The 25,119-nt window shown below is 38.2% G+C and overlaps 1 protein-coding gene across 1 annotated transcript in view; it reads right to left on the bottom strand.

The window, feature by feature from the left end:
• Positions 1-25,119, bottom strand: part of LOC101943579 (uncharacterized) — a 236,867-nt gene that overhangs the window by 92,331 nt on the left and 119,417 nt on the right. Inside the window, exons 4-6 of the mRNA XM_065596643.1 lie at positions 14,341-14,462; positions 13,350-13,570; positions 12,895-12,967 (exon numbers count right to left, since the gene is read on the bottom strand). The gene's annotated coding sequence lies outside the window, so the exon portion shown is untranslated. The remainder of the gene's footprint in view (positions 1-12,894; positions 12,968-13,349; positions 13,571-14,340; positions 14,463-25,119) is intronic.

Below are 25,119 nucleotides of genomic sequence, written 5' to 3'. Positions count from 1 at the left end.
AGAAACGGGACTTTATTTTGGGTGACGATACTTTTACAGAGATCGTTGCAGACCAGATTCATTAGGCTCTGTGCTGCCTGCCACTAGCGCAGACCCTGATGGTAACAAATCTGGCCAGAAAGAGACATTGCAATCAATGATACAAGGCTCCCACAATTTCTCTTCTGCCAAGAAATTGCAGGGTTCAGCCCTCCCCCACAAGTCCGGGGGAGGAGAAGGGGATGGCTGGCTAAATTAAAAAAATTATGGAGATATACCTATCTCATAGAACCGGAATGGACCCCAAAGGGTCATAAAGTCCAGGTCCCTGCCTTCACTAGCAGGACCAAGTACTGATTTTTGCCCCAGATCCCTAAGTGATCCCCTCAAGGATTGAACTCACAACCCTGGCTTTAGCAGGCTAATGCTCAAACCACTGAGCTATCCCTCCCCCTGTCTATAAACAGGACTGGGATGAATGAGGGAAGTAGCTGATTCAGGGTATCCCTGCTGCAGCTTATGCCAGCAGACACTTATGCAGCCCCCATGGGGAAACAGTAAAACAGTAAAGCTGTTTTCCTCCAGCAAAACCCCTAGAGGAGGCTTACAGTAGACATATCACCCCCACTCTCCCAGAGCCCATAGGTGCCCTTATTGAGGCAGAGATGTACAACATGTACTTCCCTGCACCAAATAGGGTGACCCAGGAACACAACATGGGAGCTGCCATGCCCAACCAGACCAGCAGTTTGTCTAGTCCAGTATCCTGGCTCAAACAATCGCTGGTATGAGATGCTTCAAAGGAAGGAGCAAAATACCACATAAAAGCAATTATGTAATAACCTGCCCATAGAGGAAGTTCATTCCTAATCCCAGGCAGTTAGTTATGCCAGGAAGCATGAGCATTTATACCCCTTAGACATTTTTATCTCATCAGAGGTAATCATGGATGTTCTTATTATCTATATAAATGTCTAATCAAGTTTAAATTCTGTTTAAACATGTCAAAAATCTAACTTCAAAGTGTTGTACGAGCATTAACTGATGATCCCTAAAGCACCCCCAGGAGGGAGGTAAGTACAGTATTGCCACAAACATTTTTAAATATAGAGAAAATGAGGCCCAGCAAGAGCTTCAGTTAGTTGCCCAACGACATAGAGAGAGTCTGTAAAAGATCCAGATTCAGAACACAGGAATCCTTACTCTCAGTCCTGTGCTCAGGCCATATGCACAATGCCTCCCACATGCATATGGTTCACATTTAACTACCAAATACTATAGCAGCATTTCCTTTTTGCACATTGCCCACCTTGTTTCAGTTCACCAGACATATCTCAAATGAATGCATGCAGCCATTCACCAGGGCCAGATTCTGTCACCCTCACCCACCTTCTTCCAAAGTAGCCTTTAACTCAATCCTGAATAGATTGTAGTTTGACTGCTTAAACTGAAATTTCCATGTGTCATTGCAATGGTTAAAAAACCCGAATTCATTTACAAGAAGAAGAGATTGCCTTTTGCTGTATGTGTGTACAGTTCCTAGTGCTAGGGGGCCTCACTGTGCTTGGGGGCTCTGTGTATTACAATACAAGAAATAATCAATAACATGAGAGATTCCTTTAATCTAAACTTTTAAACTGCATTCTTTCTGTAATACCCTTGTGTACGTAATCACCTGAACTTCATAGGTGATGATATCAAACAACAAGAAACACTTGAGCTGTGCTGCTTCTAAATTAAACTGGTATTCTCTAGGTACTTACACAGAAACACAGACTGGGCTTGAAGCACTTCATGTACTGCATAGCTGCAGAAAAGTGGAGATACACTAGGAGGACCAGGAAAAAAAGTGCTTCACAAAGTGGTTGAGCTCGGGAACAACAACTGCACAGCTTTGTTTCATTTGGAAGCATAAATCCACACACACATACCTGGTTGGACATATATCTATCTAGGAAAAAAAAATCCAGTGAATTATAAAGGAAAGGAAGGGGGAAACATTGGCACTGTATATGTTGACAGCATTATTCAAACTTTTCAATATTCCCTTGCATGCATAAGCTTAACTTTTGTTTATACATTCCAGTTAGATATAATTCACAACTTCTGTTAGCTTAACTTGCTGATTGTAAAATCTGTCCAAAAACATCAGAGGAAAAGAGTTTGATCTGTCATAAATATGTCTTGATACCAAACACAGTCATGACATTTACATCCACTTTGGAAAAATCTTCGTTTATTTTGTAGTATGATGTTTTGAATGACAAAGATACAAACAGATACAAGAGTCTTGAACCATTTCCAGTCACAACTGTCGTTTCCACCAAAGAAGAATCAGTATCTCTGAAGCTATAGTCTCTCTCTGTTGTACCTACAGTCCATCATGGAGTAATAAACGTTGACTAGAACTGTCCCAAGCTTCATGAGAAAAAATAGATAGGAAAAATCCCCCCCAAAAAGACATCCTTTTGAAGTTTAACATAATGCAGTTGTACAAAGTACAGAGAATCACAGATTTTAATTCTTCTTTTTTCCAAAGTCAGCACTATAAAGTCTCCTACTATCCTTTTGCACAGCTGATGTACATGTATATTATTTCCTAACAATGAGAACTGTCAGTTGTATTGGACTGTTTATTACTCTGACAACTTGATTCTGACTTTTCCCGCTTGATTTGCCAAGATTAGCTTTTATTTACAGTGTTTTATGTTCTGGGATGAGGTGAAAGTAGGAACAGCAAATACATCTTTTCCCCTGACATCTCCAATAATTTTACCTGGTCAAATGTTTGGATTCACTGAACTGCAGTAAAACTGCATATGTCCCTTGTGGATTATGAACAGAAAGCATGTGCTGGGGTTACACAAAGCCTATGATTTACTCACAGTCAAATATAGAGGTATTTGCCCTGTCTCTATAGTGTCTTTGGTACCCTTTTCTCATTATAGAAGACAGATACCAATAGACAATGGAGATGAGCCTGAGACACAAAATTCAAATCTGGATTTCAAAACACACACCGTCCAAAATTTGTGAGTGCTAGAGGCAGCGCTCATAGAAATGTGGTCTTTTAAAGAAAAAAATAGATTGTGATGACAAAGTTTATTAGTAAGTGCTATTATGCAGAATGTCACGATCATAGGTTTGTAGTATGGCACAAAAATAAAAAAAAAGTATTAATAGAATTTTTCTGTAACCTGTTTTTAGGGTAATGGGCTTTGGGTTGAAACAACCAGTTCATGTCATACATGGCATCAGAGGTAACTACTTGTAGTCATCATCAACCTGAACCAGATTCAAATCAGTAACCCAGAGGTGAGAGGCTTCAGATTCTGTAACAAATTCACTGAACAATTACAGAGGGTAATGAGTGGCACAAAAACACTTCCTCTTCTATTCAGTCTCAACACTTAAGAGTTCTGATAAGGAAAATTCCAGATTTTAAATAACATTTTATTTTACAAAGAAAGTACCAAACTGAGCTTTTCAGGTCAGTCTTCTAGTCTACTTAGTCTTATTTAGTACAAAGGAAATGTCTAGTCTAGTCCTATTTAGTACAAAGGAAATGTATTAATGCATTATTTTAAACAAGTATAACTCCTCATGAGTAGTTCATTTAAAAGTTTCATTGCATTCAAAATTATGATTTTGTCAGATCTCATACTTTAAGTGGGATCTTGCCTGGCCAGTATATGGATGAAAGATCTCCAAGGAAAGCCTAGCTATTTCAGGAAGTGATGCTGATGATTCAGTAGATGGCACCTCTTCTTTCTGAGTCAGAAAGGAGCCAATGACCCAGCAGGATGGTAACGATCTCCATTTTATTGAGGGCGCGGTCATTAATTTGCATTAGAAGAAGAAAAACTCAAAGAAAAACCTGTGGCCCTTATGACTTTTCATTAAGAGACAAATCTTGAGTCATTGCTACCTATGCACCTGTCCTCCAAATGCTAATACAATATGCAAATTTAAGCACATGCGAGTAATCCCAACAAAATCAATAAATATTCCATTGAAATTAATGAGACTACACAGTGCATAACGTTAAGCACATGAATAAATCTTTGCAGGACCGAGGCCTTAGGCTGTAAGCACTTTGGGACAGACAGCTATCTAACTATATATGTGAAGCACACAGCATTTTTTTTTTGTAGCAGTCTGAGCACTTGGACTAGGATTTGAACTTTAGTCACTTTATACAGCTCTACCGTTCTTGAAATATTCAGTTCTGTCGATTCAAGAAGGCAATACTGCATCAGTTTACATTCAGTTCATTTTCAGAAGGTTCTCCTCACCACCGTTAGAGCTATGAACATAACTTTTATTTTTCTTTTAAATAAAAGCCTAAATTATGAAGGAAATTATAAACTTCCCCATTCAGCAGACAAAATTTTCTACTATCCACTGTATTTAAAATAGATTTCTATTAGAAAAGATATAAATACGTATGTTATTATCTTTTCTCTTTATTTTAAATTGTACATATACAACAAGTAAGAAATTGTAGAGATAACTCTTTCCTGAAGGGGATGAATAAAATAATGGGATAAATAATTTTTGATCATCTGGTTCCAGTAATAACCAATGTCAGGTTATATGTAAAGTGAGCATATTTTCAAAATAAAAAAACCTGGAAAACTATTGTGGCAATATTTTTTAGGATCATGAAATACTCAAGTGATCTGCATTCTGATTCTTCTCTTTGATCTGCTATGCCTGGGGTCAGAAAAGCTCCACCTGGAATAGATCAAAGAAAGTCTGAGCTCTGCTTCTTCCTCCTGTGCCCATCTATCCTTCACTTCCCTCTTCTCTATGGTGCTGGCAACTGCAAAGAAAAGGGAAATTAAGGACAGAAAGGCCTCCAGATTCACAACTTCTTCTGAAACCTCTGCGAGGCCAGAGCAGAAGTTCTTCCTCGATTAGATGGGATCATCATCTAACCCACCTCATACCACAGTATTGTCACCTGAGAAGTTATGACAAGCTTTTGGCCTTGAACAAAAATAGAGATGGAACAAGTACTATGTATTTGATCTTGCCCCACTGAAATTAATGGGAATGTTGGCATTAACTTCCTTGGGAACAGGATCACACCCTATATGATAAGATTGAAACAGTGATATTTGATATTGGTACAGCAAAATGTCTAGAAGAAAAATGTTGTTAAAAAAACCTAAATGCTTTTAGTGATATGAAAAAACAGGACATTTCAAGCATCCCAAAAGTAGTACTTGGGATACCAGGACATCATATGAAAAACAAGGCCTGTCCTGCTAAATTCAAATTTTGTGGTTATTTTAGTTATATATAAAGTATACAATGAAAGATTTTTATGAAAATAAAATGAATTTTCCATGTGTAGAAAGCAAAAAAGGAATGAAATCCCTTGGCTGACTGTAAATGTAGAGTCTGATACCAGCAGTCAACTGGAAATCTGATCACTTATCTTGCAGGAAAATATGTAAAAAATCCAAACAAAAATATTTTTGCATTTCAATGGATTATTAGAACTATAATAATTGAAGCAGAATAGATTTACTTTCTTAAAAGCTGCCAGTGAGCCATTGGCTCTGTATTTGCTGCTCTTCTAGCCAACTAAAACAAAATATTATCCAGCACTATTAAACAGAAGAGCTTTGCTTCTAATCCAAAAGATGCCATGAGAATTTTTGTTAAAATTGCTTGAAAATAGCTCCAGTCCAGTCAGTTTAACTGATTGCTGAACTGCTGGTGAAACATACCAGGTACATCTTCCTGACATTCCCGTTGGCTTCAGTGGAATGTCAACATGATATAGCAACACAAGCAGCTAGAGTGGAGGACCAGCAGTGAAATAGTTAAACAGAGCCCAGTATTTCTGCAGAAAAGGCAACTGTCAAGATGATTGCCAAAGTCTTCACAGAGGAGAATCCCTAAGAGATTTACCCTGTGCTGGTTAAGGAAGGGGTAAGGACATATCCTCGCCTGTAAGAAGTTTATTTCATTTTGGGGTCAAATTTTTAAGACAGCCTTCAGAATTGGAAACAAAGAATTTATGAACAACCATTTGCATGTGCAAATTAGATAACAGCATGGAAAATGTTCTCTTAAGCCTAAAAAATACGCTATATGTATGTGAAAATTCCGGTTTTAGGCCTGTAGACACGGAAGTCAATAGACCAAATTCTGCTTTTGATTACACTAGTTTAAATCCTGAATAACACCATTGTAACAGAGCAGAATTTGGTCCATTTACTTCAATGGGAGTTTGACCTGAATAAAAAGTGCAAGACAGAGCCTCATTTAGCTCAAGGCTCTGACAGCCCAGCCATTAGAGAACGTTGGGAGTTCCAGGATGGGGCTCAAGAAGATTTTCATAATCCGAAGTGGTTTACAGGTTCATTTTATTTTAATAATTTGGGAGTCCCTATCTTGGAACTCCAGGATAGCTTGGCCCTTATGTAGACTTTTGCTCAGTAGGTGAAGAGGGGTGTTCTCAGGCTGCTGTTACTCATTTTTGTCATGCTCATAATAGAGATGGGTCTTCGGCTGCAATATTTTCTCTCGATTCAAACTTCCCCTGTGATCAAAGGGGTTCAGATCCAGTATTCCAATTCAGACTAATCTCTGACTGCTATTTGAATTTGGGTCCAAAATGAAGGCAAATATAGACTCTGTATTAAAGACAGGGCTGGACTACACCCCTAGCATTTGGAGAAGTTTAGAACTGGATCTAAATTTTGTGGTTCATACTCACCTATTCTCTATATGGAATAGTTTGATACACATTTCTTTTCCTGCAGGCTGAACCTTTTCTTTCCAAGAGTTGTTGTAAACGACAAAAACCTAGCATTCTTTTGGGGTGATTTAATTAACAGTATTTTGACATCTTGGCAGGAACATGGGTGTAGTTGCTTTTCCTGAAAGTTCATATCCAACCAGGCAATGTTAACTATTATGCCAGTTTTTGAATGGACAGTTTTAACTCATTAAAAATCTAATGAGAAAATAAAACATGATATTTCACAGTTGACACTCAGAAATATTAGCCACTACAACTGTTGTTTCTACAAGTCACATTTTCACTTATTTCCTACTTTGTGGTTTAAAGTTGACTGCTCCCATATACAGTGGTTACAATTCTAAAATTCTCATCAGTTTTCTTGAATACGTAGCTTCAAGGCCCCATGAGGGTATAATTTACAACTGCTGGTCAGCAGAGCTACTGTAATGATCAAACAATGCACATTTGCCTACTTATAATAGCAAACATTTTCAAACAGGGATGTGACTGAGTAGATGCACACCCAAATTAGATACACAAATCCAGCACTGCTGATGTATAGACTACAGGTTATGTATGCACATACCTAGATACATAAGTGCTTTCCCAGCTTGGATGTGTACATTAGGGAATTTGCACACACCTGAAAATGCAGGCCAAAATGTCAGAACAGAATTTCTCCTGAAAGGCTTTTTTTTTAGGATTTTCTTTTAATCCTATGGTTTCCCTTTTCAAATGATGCATCTTAGATTTACAAGGTGATAGACTTGATGACTGTGGGGACAATCTACATTACAGCTACAACTGTGATTTTGTAATTGGTTAGAGACATACTCATTGTAACCAGTTACAAGTGACATGGCTAAATTTTTGTTGACATCTCTCTCTGACATGCAAATACAGAAGTTTCCCATAATGTACTGCAGCAAGGGAGCATTGTGGGAGGTTTGTGCCACTTATAGAACTCAGTGGGTACTGTCTAGCTTTTACACTTCATGCTCATGGGATCTGGTATTCTTTTTCAAAAGATGATTTTGCACTTCAATTTTGGTTGGCAGCCACTGTCTCACTAGCTAATTAAAGTATTGTCTTATTATTTTCATCTGTTAAGTAAATCAGTGTATTTCTCTCATACCCTCACAATTCAAATACTTGGGATTTAGGGACCAGTATTACAAGGGTCTAAGATCCGTCAGCTGCTACTGAGTTTCACCTCAGCATCTCAGGTTTCATTCTACTGGCTGAATGAGACCCAAACAAGGACTTACATCTTTTCTAACATAACAAATCACGATAGCAGAACCTACCTTTGATTACTCATGTGGGTCTACTGTTGCCATTGTGTATTATACAATAAACTGTTTACATAGCAGTCCTTTGTTACAGGTTTTAAATCTTCTCAGGCTGCCAGTTTCTGAGGCTGAGCCTGCCAGCTGGCAGACAGAGAGGTGCTTGTATTCCAGTTGATTGAGGTAATTAACAGCCTAAACTGTCAGAAGGTGACAGCAGGCAGAAAGTTCCTGCCCTGAGGTCACAGCTGGACTCTGGCAACTTACTCCTTGATTTACCAGTAAAACTAATAATGTAAGTAATATTGGTATTAAATTATAAAACCAAGAGGGCTGGGCTGAAATTCTATTTTCTACTCCATATTCACTGGCAAACAAATTAGCAATAATATTTTGCAGCAAGTGAGCAAGAGTTTCCCTCTTCAAAGGTGGGCTACCAAAGAGTTCATAACTTTTGGGGCATAAATATTAGGATATTTGCACTTCTAACACAAAGATTATAATACTGATATTCGGAAGTGTCATGTAACTATAAATGGCTGTCTAATGTTAGTGTAATAATTAATAGCTTTTATATTAATTTAAATGTTATATTGAAAGTGATATTAGATTTACATTTTCAACAAGTGGCCATAAATGTAAATGTAGAATTATTAATTTTGATTTAATATCCACTTATTTCTTTTTAGATAAATTATTATAATTCCTAGTTATTTAAAGCTCCAATTCAGCAAAGCACTTTACACGTATGCTTAACTGCCACTGAAGGCAACAGTATTTAAGCACATGTGGTGATGAATTGGGACTTAAATGTTTACTTGCAATTTCTGGTTCAGATTAGTAAAGGTAATAATGGCTGAATATGTTTGTTTGAATGTTAGGATACAAATGTCATTTCTATCTGTTATTTATCCACTTAAGAATTGTAACAACTAACAATAGTGACAATGATAGCAGTATTTTGTTTTGAAAGATTCCACCTGGGTGAAAGATATTTCCTATTCTTAATCGTGTGCTTATGGAACTTTGCTTTGCTCTACAGGGATGGACTGCTGAATTGCCTACCTGCATGGGATATTAAGGGTACTGGATCTGTTGTTAATCCAAAATCACTCCTTCATGGCCACCCTGATTCTCATATTCCACATTAGACTGTATGGAAATCTCACCATAGGTTTTATGTCCATTAGAAAATATATTTCTCCCTGTGGAAAATTTGGACTATTTGGTAAAAAAAATAAAAATATTTAAACTGAAAACTGTAATATTTCAATTCAGAAATGCCACAATGGTGGTGCCTCATGTGAGTTGAAGTCTGGCTGTCTCATGCTACCAGCCTCTATAGGTCAGTTTATTGGTCAGATTATCTCTCCCATAACACACCATGGTTTCTCATCTTGGTGAGGGAAGATGGTGCATCGTGAGAAATCAAGTCTGGCTGGAAGCATGAAAGAACCAAACTACAATTCCCATAAGATACCACACAGGCATATCCAAATCAAAATATTTCAGTTTTCAGGCATTCATTTAAAAAAAATGTAGAAAATTTCTAAGGAAAACAGACATTTATCACCCCCCCACACACAAAAACCCCCCCAACTATTACAAAACCCCAATTTGCTATCAAAAAACAGTTTTGGATCAGCCCTAGTCTTAAGTGGTACAGAATGCTTTTAATATCCTCTTTGCACCAGTGTGCATTTTACCCTTAGAACTATATCAGCTTGTGTAAATTGGTATAAACTGAATTAAATGGAGCAACGCTGATTCACATCATTCAGCTGAACATTTGGCAAAGGTATTCATCTGAGATTAATTATCTATTAGCGAAAGGAGGGGACTGGAAATCTTGAGTTACAGTCCAGGCTCTGGCACTAACTTGTTCTCAGATATCTGCAAAGTCACTCGATTTCTCCATACCTCAGTATTCAGATCTCCAAAACAGGTACAATAATATTTACATATAGTACCTCATAAAGGCATTGCAAGGATTAATTAAACTCCAATTCTTCAATCCTTGTTCACCCCAAACTCTCCTACTAAAGTTACTGAGACTCTTTGGTGTCCAGGGAGTACAGGCTGGGACCGTTAATGTCTGTAAAGTGTTTTGAGATATTTGGACAAAGGGCGCTGCATAAGAAATAAGTATTATTAATTATTATCAGCTGTCAATAAGTCAAGACAATCAGTGTTACATATATTAAACATTAAAATTCAACAGCAGGCAAAAATAGAAATGTCACTTTGATCAATCTTCTACAATTAGAAAAAAATTTCACTCATTCCTTTTATTGAGTCCAGAAATACATAGAATATGCAGAAAATAGACCCAGTATTTGGAAAGAAGAGTAGTTTTAAATTTTTCTTTAAAACACAGCTATAGTCAGTACTATAGTTCCTCATTCTGGCTCTGATTTAGGAAAGCACTTAAGCATGTGCTTACGTTTAAGTCAGCATGTACATTTCAGTGAGTTCAGTGAGAATTAAACCCCTTCTTAAAGTTAAACACTGTCTTTCTAAATAAGGTCTTAAGAATTTCTGATATAACTACTGAGTGGCTATTGTACACTTGCCTACAGAACTTTACAGAAGGTTGGGTTTTTTCTTGCTTTTTTAATATGCTTTCCCCCTTTAGAAGGCACATCTTGTTAGAAATCAACTCAGAATTCTTAGTACCCCCTATCCTGCCTCAAACTTCATTATAGGAAGGCTCATTAACATCAGTATCTTTTGGGCCTGATTCTGCTCACATTTAAGTGAATGGGAGCTTTGCCACTGATATCAGTGGGAACAGGAGTAAGCTGCAAGTGTGTTTAAAGCAGCCATAACTTGACTGAAAGTTGGCATATAAACTCTTAGTTCAGGTGTTTGTCCATTTTATAAAATATTAAGAAAAACAGTTGGATAACTTTCATTTCACCCTGACCAACATCGTAACCCTTACTAGCATCATTGTGTTCATTGCACTTCAAGAAAAATAAGAGTAATAAATAAGTTTGAAGAATTTGGAAAGAAGGAAAAACTTAAAAATAGCTATTGAGAGAACAGGTAAAGGACTACTTGGGAAGTCTGAACAGAGTGGGAGGTTTCTCCCCCTGGGGAAACAGATTTCATACTGTGAGCACAGGGTTTAATCCACCGAGGAAACTTTATAGGGAAATCCAGAGTAATTTATTCTAATGGGATCAATGCTTACAATCCAAGGAGCCAATAAACACACAGACGAGACCAATAAAAACACAGAAGATTGGTTATCCACCCACAGCTTCATTTAAACTAACAAGGAGGTAGAAATGCTGAAAATAGAAAACAGTTAAAATCTGGTTAAATAACTCCATTGCAAATAGGCTAATAATGTAAAATCTCAGTATCTTCCTTCCACAGTAACGCTCACACCAAATGGCTCCCCCTTAACTAAAGGCTGACTTTCAAGAGACATTCTGTGTTAACTAGGATCAGTGATGTGCTGCCAAATGTTTAACATACATTCTCTCAAAAATGTTCTGCCTTAGTGATACACATGACATTCCCTAGGTAAAATACACTTCCACCTACACCTCTTAAAAAAAAATCCATCCATTCCATACTCTTTTCCCCCTCATCATCCATTAATCCCATGTTCTTTTTTCCTACCCATCACTCCTTTAACCTGCCACCACCTGGCTCAGTGCCCTTCTGTAGTAAAGATGTGACATCCAGTAGTGCTGGTCACAGTTATAACATGTTGTGAATCAGGGTTATAAAAGGTTAGATCCAATTACATAGCAGGAGTTCAATCCATGGATGTCAATGGCTATCTTTTACACTCTCAACCCACAATTGTTCCTCATATCCAGTATTTCACTGGAGTTACTCTAGTTGGCTCTTTAGAATATACAGAATTTTCCAGGTTGGATGGGACTTTCCCAATTGTTCTGAGCTTGTGATGCTCCCCTAATAATCACTTTTTTAAATAACGTAGATGTAATCTAATAAGATAAATGCTCAAATATATTTGTTGTAAAACTTTCAATCTAATATGCTATAAAGATAGCAAATTGAAGTGAACCTTCACTTACATTCATACTGGATCTATAACAATTGTATAATAGTAATTTATGAATAGTCTTCGATTACAAAGAGGAATCTCTCATCCAAAAACCGTGAACTCTGTATAATGTGAAAATGGCAGCCAAAACAGATACATAGAGCCAAATCCTAATCCCACTGAAGTCAGGGGCAAAACTCTCATTGATTTCAATGAGACCAAGACTTGGCTCATTGTTTTTAAGAAATGCCAAATTCTAATCCGGACATTTTGACAAAACAAAATGCTACAAGTCAAGTAAATCCATCTTCAAGAGATATTTTAAAAAGAAGAGTCTGAAATCTAAATTCCCTATTGCTTCTGTTCCTCTAGTCTTTACAAAATTGTATAAATGAGGAAATAGTACCAAAGGCCTATTAGTAATAGTTATTTCCTAATTGCAGCGGGAAGCATCCTGCATGTTTAAATAAATACTGTTAACTCTGACCTCTTGGTTTGCCAGGACTGATAAGGCAATTGTTTGACCTATATGAAGCGCATACAGTATGCATGGGCTGAGTGCAGCAGGAAAACAGGAAACAATAAATCAGAAATTAGAGCACTGATTGTTGTAGCTAATTACATCAGACTTCTGCTTAATTTCTCACTCTGTCATTCTAACCTGATTTTCTTGCCAACAGACATTGCAAATTGCTGGTGTCACGTACATACAGCAAATAATAATCTTTAGTTACTATGATTGACAAATGAATGAGAGGGAGAACATAGTTTATTATGGAAGAATGAACTGTGACACACACCAGATACCTGCTCAGATGCTTTTTTAATTCACTTACCTTGACGTGCTGCATGATGCATTTCGCCAGGAGCGCAGGTTTTGGCATCACAACTGCTTAATTGGATTTGTGCCTTGGTTTGATAATGTTGAAAAAAAATGAGACTATATGTCATAGATTGATTTGCACAGTGAAAGAGATAAAGTGATAACGAGAGCATTTAAGTCAAATCTGAAAATAATAGGTTTAGAATTAGCCAGCCTAATCACATTGGTTAATCTTGACATTGTTGATGCACATCAGACATCTTAATGTTCTTATTGGTATAACTTATTTTGTCACTGTACTTTCAAACTACACCATCTTTTCTTTGTTCAGCTTCATCACCACTATGATCGTCCTCTTCAGATGTGCGTTAGCATCAGTCCACTGAAGTCTCTTTACCTTTTACCAAGTGCCAGGAATGTTTGAAAGCACTCAAGCAATTAATTTTTAATAGGTTGAATTCTACTTACCAGCTTGCTCCAGCTGAGGATCTTTGCCCATGAAAAACACATCTGCTGGGCCGCTGACTATACTGTCCTTCACTAAGGCATATCCAGCACTCTAGACCCACAGCTGTCTGTACTCCTTTTGGATCTTTTGGGCATAGCGTAGCTCTCATTTGTGACTTACAGCTATGCTGTCTTAACTTTCCACAATGATGTCCTTGTCTCAGCTTAGTGTTGATGGGATGCTAGTAGACATGAAGAGCCAAGCAGATGCAGTGGAGGACAGTACCAAAAGGATTTACTCATTCTATCACTTTTGCCTTTAAGTGATGTGGTTTATGTATTATGAAACTGCCCATGTGATTTAAAATAGCAACATCTGGACAAAGAGCCCTGTATAATGCTCTGTTCCTACTTTGTGCTTATATATCACGATCTCTACAGTGATTTAAAATATTATATATTATGAATTATTCTCTTCATAACCACTGTCATGTCACCTTAATCCCTTTTCTATAGTATTTTATAAAGGGCCAAATCCTAGAAACCAACGCACTCCCCAAGAGGCTGTGGCTGTCAGCCCTGCACTCTCACTGTGTGAAGGACAATGAGTCTCACTCTTTGAATCACTCAACCACCATCTTAGCCCTTCACTACTTCAACCACTGCACAAAAAGCCCACAGAGATAAGCACTGAATGTAGAGGTGCACCTCCTTGGTACAGACTCCCAAATATTCTCTACATCCATGCACCAGACTCATATGGTTAGTAATGCCTTTAAGAGACCAGTACACCAAGGCAGGATTTGTCCTTTAGTATTCCTTTTATTCAATACCATACTAGTAATATTGCTACATTATGAGCTAAAATAGAAGGTGAAATCTCCATATTACTAAAAAATGCAAAAACAAAATTAAAACCAAGGGGTTTTGTTTGGTCAAGTTGTACTGAGATTTAACTATGCAGTTTCTTCAAATCTTGTTTATTTATTGTATCTAAATATACACTACTTACACTTTTTTCCTGCCCCTTCAGATTTAATTTGGATTTTATATGAGGAGTTGGTTTTACTGGAATTCTCTCTCTTCTTTTTCTACTTTTTGGATTGATATCCTGATGAGCACCTAAATTAAAATCTGAAACAAAAAATAAATACAAATCTTACATTAAAAAAAGATGTAGGATGCAACAGACACACAGAGTAAGTGCGTGCACACAAGAAGTGAACATAAGGGATGATAATTACTACAAACCAACCTTTATTGCCAAGGCTTTTTCCTTTATCCATATACATCAGACATATTAGCAAAACAGCAAAGTTCTGTTGCTGGTGGAAGTAGGCCTGTTTCAGAAAAGTTCTGAATATTGCACATTTTGAACAATTATCTTCCACCAATTTAGGCACCAAATCAGGTAGTTAGATTAACTGATAGTCTAATAATCCTAGCCTCCAGAACTTGCATGTAAGGAACTAACAACATACAAATAGTCTGTAAAAACTTGAGATAATCACTTTCTGACTTCTGTCATGTTATCGCTTTGAATTCCTGGCTTCACTCTAAAAGCAGTCAGTTTGTTCATCTCCACCTAGAAGACAATTGCAGTTTTGTTTGTGGCATTGGTAGGAAAGACTAATGCATGAAAACATTTAAAACTAATGCAAAGCTAATTTAACTACAGTATTAGAGCTGGGAAATTTGGCAACATTTTGGCAGCCCATTCTTGAGTGTGTGAGTAGTCACACTGAAGTTAATGGACATGTTCAAATTTTTTGGTAGATTAGGGTTTTAATTTTCAAAATCAGTGAGTCCATATTACTTCTCAATTTGTTGGGTACCATTATAACTCCTAGAGGATGATGCCTACTTAATAATGAATTCCAGACTAATTTAATTTCTCCTCATTGTAGCAAGCTATACACTGACCAAAGACCAAGCAAAAAAAGTAGCCCTCTGATGCTACAGAAGTATAGAAGGTTCTAGGTACACATAGGTTAATGGCTCCCAGATAAGTGGGGAAAAATGCATATTAGTGATTTTATGTGGCCTGATTCCCTTTTCTAGAACAAAATAATCCCTCAGTGAATAGCCGAGAGATCATATCAAGTTAACTGCTTCTTTTTATATGATCTATGTATATTCTCTTGAGCCCTAATATGGTAAACATATACCTCCCGCCTTTGAATGCAGCAAACAGGATTACAAGCAAAAGAATGTACACATTTGCTGTATTTTTATATTTGCTCTACATTGTGTCTCTTCTATTTTTCTAATTTTTTTTATTTTTGACCTTGAACATTAAAAACCAAAACAATGAAATCTGTGTCCCTATATGTTTTTTACAGCGTCCCTATAACAAGACCACCCCCCTTTCAGAGGTAAGAAAAAGTCATTAACCCTGGTGAATTTTCACAGTGAATTTTCACAGATTAATTTGCCACAGGTGTTTCTGTAATACGGTGCATGGGAACATTCACAGTGTCGCATAGCCCTTTCTCCTGTGGTGGTCTAGTCTTAGTACACTCTGGACTCTAATCTAAACCATGTAAGAATACCGGCTGGCTCAAGACTTTGTATATTGTGTTTTGTTATGCTGATTGTGCTACTTTGATGTGTTTCTTTGTTTTGCATATACATAAACGTAGAAACCATATAAAATTAGGAGGGAAACTTGAAGAGTCCATATGAGAGAACAAGAGATTCAAGACAACTTTTGGAACTGTCGTTCTCCCACAGCAGCTGGGATTTTTCCATAGAATTTGTACTATATGAGCAGATGAAAGTGTCATGAGCAGTGAAACAATTTAGAGTCAAATCTACCCTCATTTACACCTACGCAACCCCTGCTGAAGTCAGCGGGGTTTCATAGATGTAACGAAGGTCAGAATTTGACCCATACTATCCTTATTTGAACATCTGTTATTCATTTAGGTTTCTTTATATTTGATTTTGAAGACATTCAAGAAGATGAACATTAATATGTACATAATTAGATGTTAAGATGGGGGTAGGAGAATGTTGCACTTAGTACAAAGAAAAGTATTTCAGGAAGAAAATCACAAATTGTCTCTCATAGTAGATTGGGGCACTAAAGAGCCGACTTTGCAAATAATTAAAGGATCATTAAAATTACCCCAAAATATGAATATTACTGGTATTTATTACTCACTTACTTATAGAGTTCAGGGGAAATGTGTTAGAGAACACCAACATCTTAAAATTAACCTGGGCTGGAATATAGTACACTAATAGAAAGGGCTCTAAAACATCTAGTCGATTGGAACCAAAATTACGTATTGGTAGGATCAAACAATACAGGAACAATGGTAAGGTAATTAAGACTACAGTCCAGAAACTTTGCAAGGAAGGAAAGATGCATCTTCAGGGTCTGATTGTCCTCTCACAGCAGTGCAAATTCAGAATAGCTCTATTAAGTCAATAGAGTTATATCTGTTTTTAACTGGTGTAACCGAATCAGGCCTCTGTTTTAACTAATTAGTTGCAATGTCAGACTATAAATTCTGATTTCACTTAAATCAGTGTAAAACCAGACTAAATCTGGACTGTCATCATTGTAAATAATATTGGAATCTGTCAATGTCTTAAAATTAAAAATCAGACAGACAATCTGTGTGAATACAGAAAATGCAGACAGTTCAAAAATGTACGCTTGCAGTTCAGATGCAGTTAACTCTCTGATGTTTGGTGTGATCTTAAGAGAGAGCTTACAAATATTAATGTAATTTAGAACCACCAAATTAAGAATTCAAAAGCCCAGCACCTTGCTCCACAAAACTCTCTTGGATTCGATGCCCACAGGCATCCAATTGTCAGCATGGTAAAACTGCATTTATTTGCATTTTAAACACAATGGCAATAATTAAGAACCACCTATACCATTTAATTGTTGTAAGCCTCAGTTGCTTCTTACCCATCTCAGATTTTTTTAAATCAGTTTAAACATAACTTAAAATAACAAATTTCCCTAGACTATCCAAGCAGTTTTAAGATACCCCATGTATCAGCTACTGCTATCAGAGATTTGTTCTGTCCCTTCTTCAATCATATTAGTAAGTGAAAAAGCCACTTTTTCAATCATTATTGCACTGATAAACTAATAATCATTTAATGAGTTGGTTTGTCTGCTCCCACATCTCTGCTACCTTAAATCACTATAGAAAAGAACCTCTTCGGTAATAATATAGAAAGAGGAAAAACAAATGTACCTGTTCTGAAATGTTAACTCCAGGAAAGATTTGTACTGGGAATTTATGTCATCCCTTAAATGAGAAACTGTAATCTCAGTTTGCCCCCATCCTCTCTTTGAGATAAGATTCCAAGCATTTCTCAGATAGTTGGGTATAATTTATTGTAGCCACACAAAAGTCAGATCTAAATCCTTTTGGACCCTGATGCCCCAAAGCAGCCATTTAGAGTTCAAAGGGGGAAGGCCTACACATGTGATTAAGTTATCACTGTTGCGGTAACTGTAACCCTTGTTGTGCTTTTTCGGCTTCTGGTATCCTAAAGATTGTGTGATACACAAAAAAGCCCCCTAATAACCATTATATATATTTTTATTGCATAAATCACAGCAGTCACTGTGAAACACATTCAGTGAATTATTTCCTGCCACTAAAGGAGGAAAAAAATCCAAAATCTTGTTTCCTGATGACTACAAACTTCTTTTGACAAACCTCCAGTGCCAAATGTGGTTTCCATTTGCTGTTTTGGGATTTATTTGTCTATGCCAAAGTTCAGGTGTGCCAGCTCTTTGTAATAAGCCATTTGGATGAAAGCTTGGCTAGCTCAAAGGATTTTGATGTATTTTATTGCTGCCTTTTAAGATTATTGTTCAGAAATACCAAGTCTAATTTTGAAATCAATTAGCCATGCAGTCTGATGAGGTGTTGGCCCAGCTCAGGTTCACACCCGCTGTCCACAGATTATTGTTAAATTGAGTCAGGTCCTTAGTGCTGCTCTGCTTGCTGGCATCTGGTATACACATGTTTGATGTCTTCACAAAATACCGCTGATGGCTTAAATGGCAAGACTCTAATGAAGAAATCCTAGCAAGTTTGCTCCTGTTTGCCAGCAAAACATGCCGTTTACAGTACTCTAAAACTTTTTCCTCCTTTAACTCTTCCATTTCAAGAAAATATAAATCTTCCACAGGAGTTGGATATTAAACAGATGTGATGGGAAGAGAATTTAATTATCTAGTATCAACAAATGAGAGAAAAATACCTTCTAATTCCTGTGCCTTCCCAACAATCATACTGCATGATATCATTCCCAGAAGTGTTGCCTCCAGAAGGTAATGACATCTTCCAGCATCAACCAATCAGCATTCCAGAAGGTGAAAATTCCACTTTCCTGGTGCAATACTTTTGGGAATAGTGCCAAAACCATGTGGAGACCCATGCTGTTCAAAAGGGGTGACAGGTTGTAAAACAATCCACTTGCCTCCACACACACTGATATGTGAGAATACACTGAGTTTTCCTCTCCTTTAGCATTACTAAAGTTTTGAAACTGGTCCATCACAAAGTGTCTCATGTTAAGCCAAACAATAAATGAATAAGTAAAAGGGTTATTTTCCATGATCACTTTATAGTCTAGGAAGCTTTCCTATAGTTTTTCTAGTTTTGTACAGAAGATCTGAGACTACAATCTCTAAGATACTTATAAATATGAATAAAAAAATAACAACCTGGAGTTTACGGGAGTCAGGTGGCCAACTCTCATTGCCTGCAGTGCCTCTGAAAATCCCAGTCTTGATTCTTCTAATTAGAAATACTGTGACAAATACAGATCAAATATCAATAAGAAGTATGGTCCAGTGATTAGAACCCTAGCTTAAGCCATGGAAGATCTAGGTTGAATCCCTGCTTTACCACAGATTTCCTGTGTGATCTTGGGCAAGTCACTGAAGTCTGTCTGTGCCTTGGAGATCCAGGCCCTGCCCCTGAACAATGGTCATTCCCTCCTCTGATTTCCGCTTTTCTGCTTCTTCTACAGCACTCAAACTAACATTGTTTCCTGGTGAGCTAATTGTATCCTATAGACCTAAACATCCATAATATCTTTCCATGGAGAGCCTTCTCCTAGAAATTGCTAGCAGTCTAGTATTCTCTCTCATAGATGCCAACACCACACATACACCTCTACCTCGATATAACGTGACCCGATACAACACAAATTCAGATATAATGTGGTAAAGCAGTGCTCCGGGGGGGGGGGGGGGGGGCTGCGCACTCCGGTGGATCAAAGCAAGTTCAATATAACGCGTTTTCACCTATAACACGGTAAGATTTTTTGGCTCCCGAGGACAGCGTTATATCCAGGTACAGGTGTATATTAATTCGTCGATTGTATTTGTACATTATTCTAGCATGGAGGGAAATATTCTAACATGTTTCTGTAATTTTATCCCTCACTATTTATACTCACAAAAACATATCTATATATTTGCCTCAATTAATATAATGTGGCAATGATATTCGCAAGTTGAATACATAGACTAGATGTGTTTTCTTTTTTCTGTCTTAAACTTGATGCCTTCTTTGAATTCATTAGATGTTCCCTCACACTTGTGCGGAGTGATCTCACATGGCATTCCATGCTATTCATCACTCTGCATGCATTTCTGTCATATTTTCTTACTCCTTTCCAGATAAAACAGTCAGAGACAGATTCACTCTGACGGCACAAAACTGACCCCCGACACTCAAGATGAAGGTCTGCAACATAGTACTTTCATTTTCCACAGAGCACACAGACCTAATATGGCCATCATATAATTTTTAAAGGCATAGACTAATAATTCTATCAAACCACACAGAATGCTAATCTGCAGCACACTGTGATACACTCCCCCTTCCTCCCAAGTACGCTGCTCAAGAAAGGTAGGTGTATGTGTGAATGATGAAGGGTGTCCTCCTGAGGGGAACAGGAAGAGGCATGCAGGGAGCTGGTGTAGAGCAGACTACCTGGAGTCTTTATTCCTCTTCCAATTGAAGGCCAACGGGGACAGAGCACAAGAGAACCACAGATGAGGAGAATTCTCTCTCCACCCCAACAATTCAGACTGTCAAAAACAAACATTCAAGACCCTGTAGGCCAAAGTTCTATGTTTAAAATGGATTCTTAAATTCCTGAAAACAGGGCCTGGTGATCAGAGTTCTTGAAACATCCTTACTCCAGACTGGGCAGAGCTTCTAAATAAAAATCCTTTCTTTAGCATCCTGGAAGGTGTATTAAGGGAAACTGTATTATCTAGAATCCCATATCATTACAGAGGGCTGGAAAAAAAACCGAAGTTCTGCCAAGCTTCCATTTCACTTCAATGATTAATAAATTCAATTTCAGATTTGGGGCCAAAATAAAGGTGTGCAAATGACAGCGGTTTGGCTGCCCCAGCTGTAACACTGGAATATTTAAACTAGTTTTCCTAGTTCCTGTTAGATCTATTAAACATTGGAACTTTTTTTCCATTGGGTTTATTGAGAGGTTTTTATGTTTTACTAGGATTATATTTATAGTTTTTGGTTAGTTTATATTTCACTTATGTCTAGTTATCTTATATTTAAGTAGGTTGTGATTCATATAGTGTGTACCATTGACATGCTTCTGACAGACTCACTGATTGTCTTGTGATGGTGCTAATAGAAGCACAAATATATTACTAGTAGCACAGCCAAATTACCATGGTTAAGGCTGTTTGCCATGAGAGCTTTCATCAAATGATATTTGGCAGACCGCTGCTGGTGGAGTAAACTCTGATATAATTAATTATGCATGTAATATGCATATAACGAATGCATGAACCAAAACTAAATCATCCACAATTCTGGCAATTTTTTCAGAGTTCTTTTCCTACAGTCTGACTGCTGAAAAACAGGCTGGGCCTCAGGCACTTATGCTCACCACCATGTGATGACCACCATTATAAGCATGGGTATGGTCATTAATATCTCTATCTGACAAAATGGTACAATGTACGCATCCCTAGTGCATAGCGATATAAAATGAAAGTCCCAGCTTATTTCAATGGGCAAAATGCAATTCCAGTTATACTCCAGATAGAGAGAATTTGTTTTTGTGAAAAAAAATTCCTTCACTGTTCACTTTATGTTTATGTGACTGGCTTGTCTTAGAGCAGCCATCCAGTCAAGTCAGTATGAAAGACAGGTGCAGGGAGGTCTGTACATCTATTAGCTGTTGACATTTGCTGGCAAAAATAATATTTGAGAAAGAGTTAAAAGTCAGTCTCTCAAATGCTTTTCACTTCACCCTATCCCATTTTAATAGGTGCCAAAGTTTTCCTCCTTTCTGGGGTTTCTGTAATCATAGAATCATAGAATATCAGAGTTGGAAGGGACCTCAACAGGTCATCTAGTCCAACCCCCTGCTCAAAGCAGGACCAATTCCCAGCTAAAATCATCCCAGCCAGGGCTTTGTCAAGCCGGGCCTTAAAAACCTCCAAGGAAGGAGACTCCACCACCTCCCTAGGTAACGCATTCCAGTGTTTCACCACCCTCCTAGTGAAATAGTTTTTCCTGATATCCAACCTGGACCTCCCCCACTGCAACTTGAGACCATTGCTCCTTGTTCGGTCATCTGCCACCACTGAGAACAGCCGAGCTCCATCCTCTTTGGAACCCCCCTTCAGGTAGTTGAAGTCTGCTATCAAATCCCCCCTCATTCTTCTCTTCTGGAGACTAAACAATCCCAGTTCCCTCAGCCTCTCCTCATAAGTCATGTGCTCCAGACCCCTAATCATTTTTGTTGCCCTCCGCTGGACTCTTTCCAATTTTTCCACATCCTTCTTGTAGTGTGGGGCCCAAAACTGGACACAGTATTCCAGATGAGGCCTCGCCAATGTCGAATAAAGGGGAACGATCACGTTCCTCGATCTGCTGGCAATGCCCCTACTTATACAGCCCAAAATGCCGTTAGCCTTCTTGGCAACAAGAGCACACTGTTGACTCATATCCAGCTTCTCGTCCACTGTGACCCCTAGGTCCTTTTCTGCAGAACTGCTACCTAGCCATTCGGTCCCTAGTCTGTAGCAGTGCATGGGATTCTTCCGTCCTAAGTGCAGGACTCTGCACTTGTCCTTGTTGAACCTCATCAGGTTTTTTTCGGCCCAATCCTCTAATTTGTCTAGGTCCCTCTGTATCCGATCCCTACCCTCTAGTGTATCTACCATGCCTCCTAGTTTAGTGTCATCTGCAAACTTGCTGAGAGTGCAGTCCACACCATCCTCCAGATCATTAATAAAGATATTAAACAAAACCGGCCCCAGGACCGACCCTTGGGGCACTCCGCTTGAAACCGGCTGCCAACTAGACATGGAGCCATTGATCACTACCCGTTGAGCCCGGCGATCTAGCCAGCTTTCTATCCACCTTACAGTCCATTCATCCAGCCCATACTTCTTTAACTTGGCGGCAAGAATACTGTGGGAGACCGTATCAAAAGCTTTGCTAAAGTCAAGGAATAACACATCCACTGCTTTCCCCTCATCCACAGAGCCAGTTATCTCATCATAGAAGGCAATTAGGTTAGTCAGGCATGACTTCCCCTTCGTGAATCCATGCTGACTGTTCCTGATCATTTTCCTCTCCTCTAAATGTTTCATAATTGATTCCTTGAGGACCTGCTCCATGATTTTTCCAGGGACTGAGGTGAGGCTGACTGGCCTGTAGTTCCCCGGATCCTCCTTCTTCCCTTTTTTAAAGATGGGCACTACATTAGCCTTTTTCCAGTCATCTGGGACCTCCCCTGATCGCCATGAGTTTTCAAAAATAATGGCTAATGGCTCTGCAATCTCACCCGCCAACTCCTTTAGCACCCTCGGATGCAGCGCATCCGGCCCCATGGACTTGTGCACGTCCAGTTTTTCTAAATAGTCCCGAACCACTTCTTTCTCCACAGAGGGTTGGTCACCTTCTCCCCATGCTGTATTGCCCAGTGCAGCAATCTGGGAGCTGACCTTGTGCGTGAAGACAGAGGCAAAAAAATCATTGAGTACATTAGCTTTTTCCACATCCTCGGTCACTAGGTTGCCTCCCTCATTCAGTAAGGGGCCCACACTAATAACTAGGCATAGCAAAGTAAATAAAGAGCATAAAGTTAGCCTTAACCTGACCCTGCCAGTCCAGCCAGCATAGAATCTGCCTTTTGGGCCAGCTGTACAGCAATCTTCCTCCTGGCCACAGGAAATTATTTTTTGCTATGAGAAAAAAAGTTTTTCTTGAACTCGGTTTCCATTCTGTGCTCTGCTTAACTCTTTTGTCTATTTTTCCTTTCCCCAGAAAGTTTAACTGGACATATTCTCTACTGTACAGAGGTAGTTTGCTTCCTGAGCTAGGAGACATTGCTTACCAGTCAGCTAGGATTTTGACAGCAGTCAGCCTGCTGAACAAGGCTGCAGGCTATCAGCCCCAAATCCCTGCCACCAGGAGGTTATTTTGTTGGTTTTGTTTTTTAAATCAGTCTGAAAACTGAAGCTGACAAGTGCTATCAACACGCAGCCATTCTGAATAATCCTTGATTATCTGATCCCTCCCTTCCCACTCGGACCTGCTGCTGCCCGCTCACTTGTTTTCCCCTGAGTGTCCCTTCATCTTTCTTCTTGCTCTCACCTCACCCACATCAGAAAGAATCTCCCAGCAGGTAGAAAGAGATGAGGTAGAGATCACTCACCCACACCCATAGCAAGAAGAAAAGGCTGATCCTAAATTCTGCAGCAAGGCCCCCCATCCCGGAAATTTTATGACATGTCAATGTTAGATCCTGAGGCAAAATGGAAACATAAGTTTTTATTCAGTTACATATTCAAACAAATAATGCAATCAATACTGTTTTCTATAATTCAATAATGAACTCATTTTCTGAATGGTTTTCTCTACATCTCTTATTACCATAGAATTTCCAATGTGCTACAGAAATCTGAAGGCCTCACTGCACTATCTAGGTCCAGTGTTCTGCAGAGTGCACAGGACCCTGGCCTTACCCACGATATATTACTGTGCTTTTTGCTACTAGCCAGATCCTAATTCATTAATAAAATAGTAATAATAATAATAATAATAATAGTCCTTTGCATTTCTAGATCACCTTTGATCTCAGAGTGCTTTATAATTAATGAATTGAGCCTCATAACAACCACAGATGAATTAGTCTGGCCTCAATAGTTCTTCATGGTTTGAATAGTACAAGACACTATTATTTTGTGCTGAACAGAATAATCAAATAGATACCAGGAAGTAAGCAGTAAAAGGAGAAATTTTGTTAAAAAAATTAAAACAAATATTAATTTGCAGCACATTCTCCATTGACCATCCTTGCTTTCTTTGTAGTCTGTGGCAAAACCTCATTGACATTAATGGGTGCAAACTTGGATCTCAAATAAATAGAGAATTAAAAGTTTATGTAGCAATGTACTAAGAAATTTAAGTTCCGTGATATTCATTTATCTCAAAATATATTTGAGTGTTTATAGTGCAAGGAACAATGTGAAATTTCCACAAGAGCAAACTCCTACCTCTTCCATTGCAAATGGCCTGTTGCACAACTGCCTGCCATTGAAGTGTGCTTTAAAAAAAATCCACAGGTACAATACATAGGTTAGGTCATACACAATCAAAAGTTATGACATTCAATATTAAGGCTACAATTCTGTCTTTAACTCTCCTCACTGAACCTTATGAACAGCAGCAGCAGGTTAAAAATGTAGTGTCACCCTGAATTGTGAATTCAATTGGTTTTGTTGTTATGCCACGAT

The sequence above is a fragment of the Chrysemys picta genome, chromosome 5 (genome assembly GCF_011386835.1).
Source record: "Chrysemys picta bellii isolate R12L10 chromosome 5, ASM1138683v2, whole genome shotgun sequence".
Taxonomy (NCBI): Eukaryota; Metazoa; Chordata; order Testudines; family Emydidae; genus Chrysemys; species Chrysemys picta.
The sequence above is the reverse complement of the archived record's forward strand: the minus strand, read 5'-3'. Positions and strand labels throughout refer to the sequence as shown.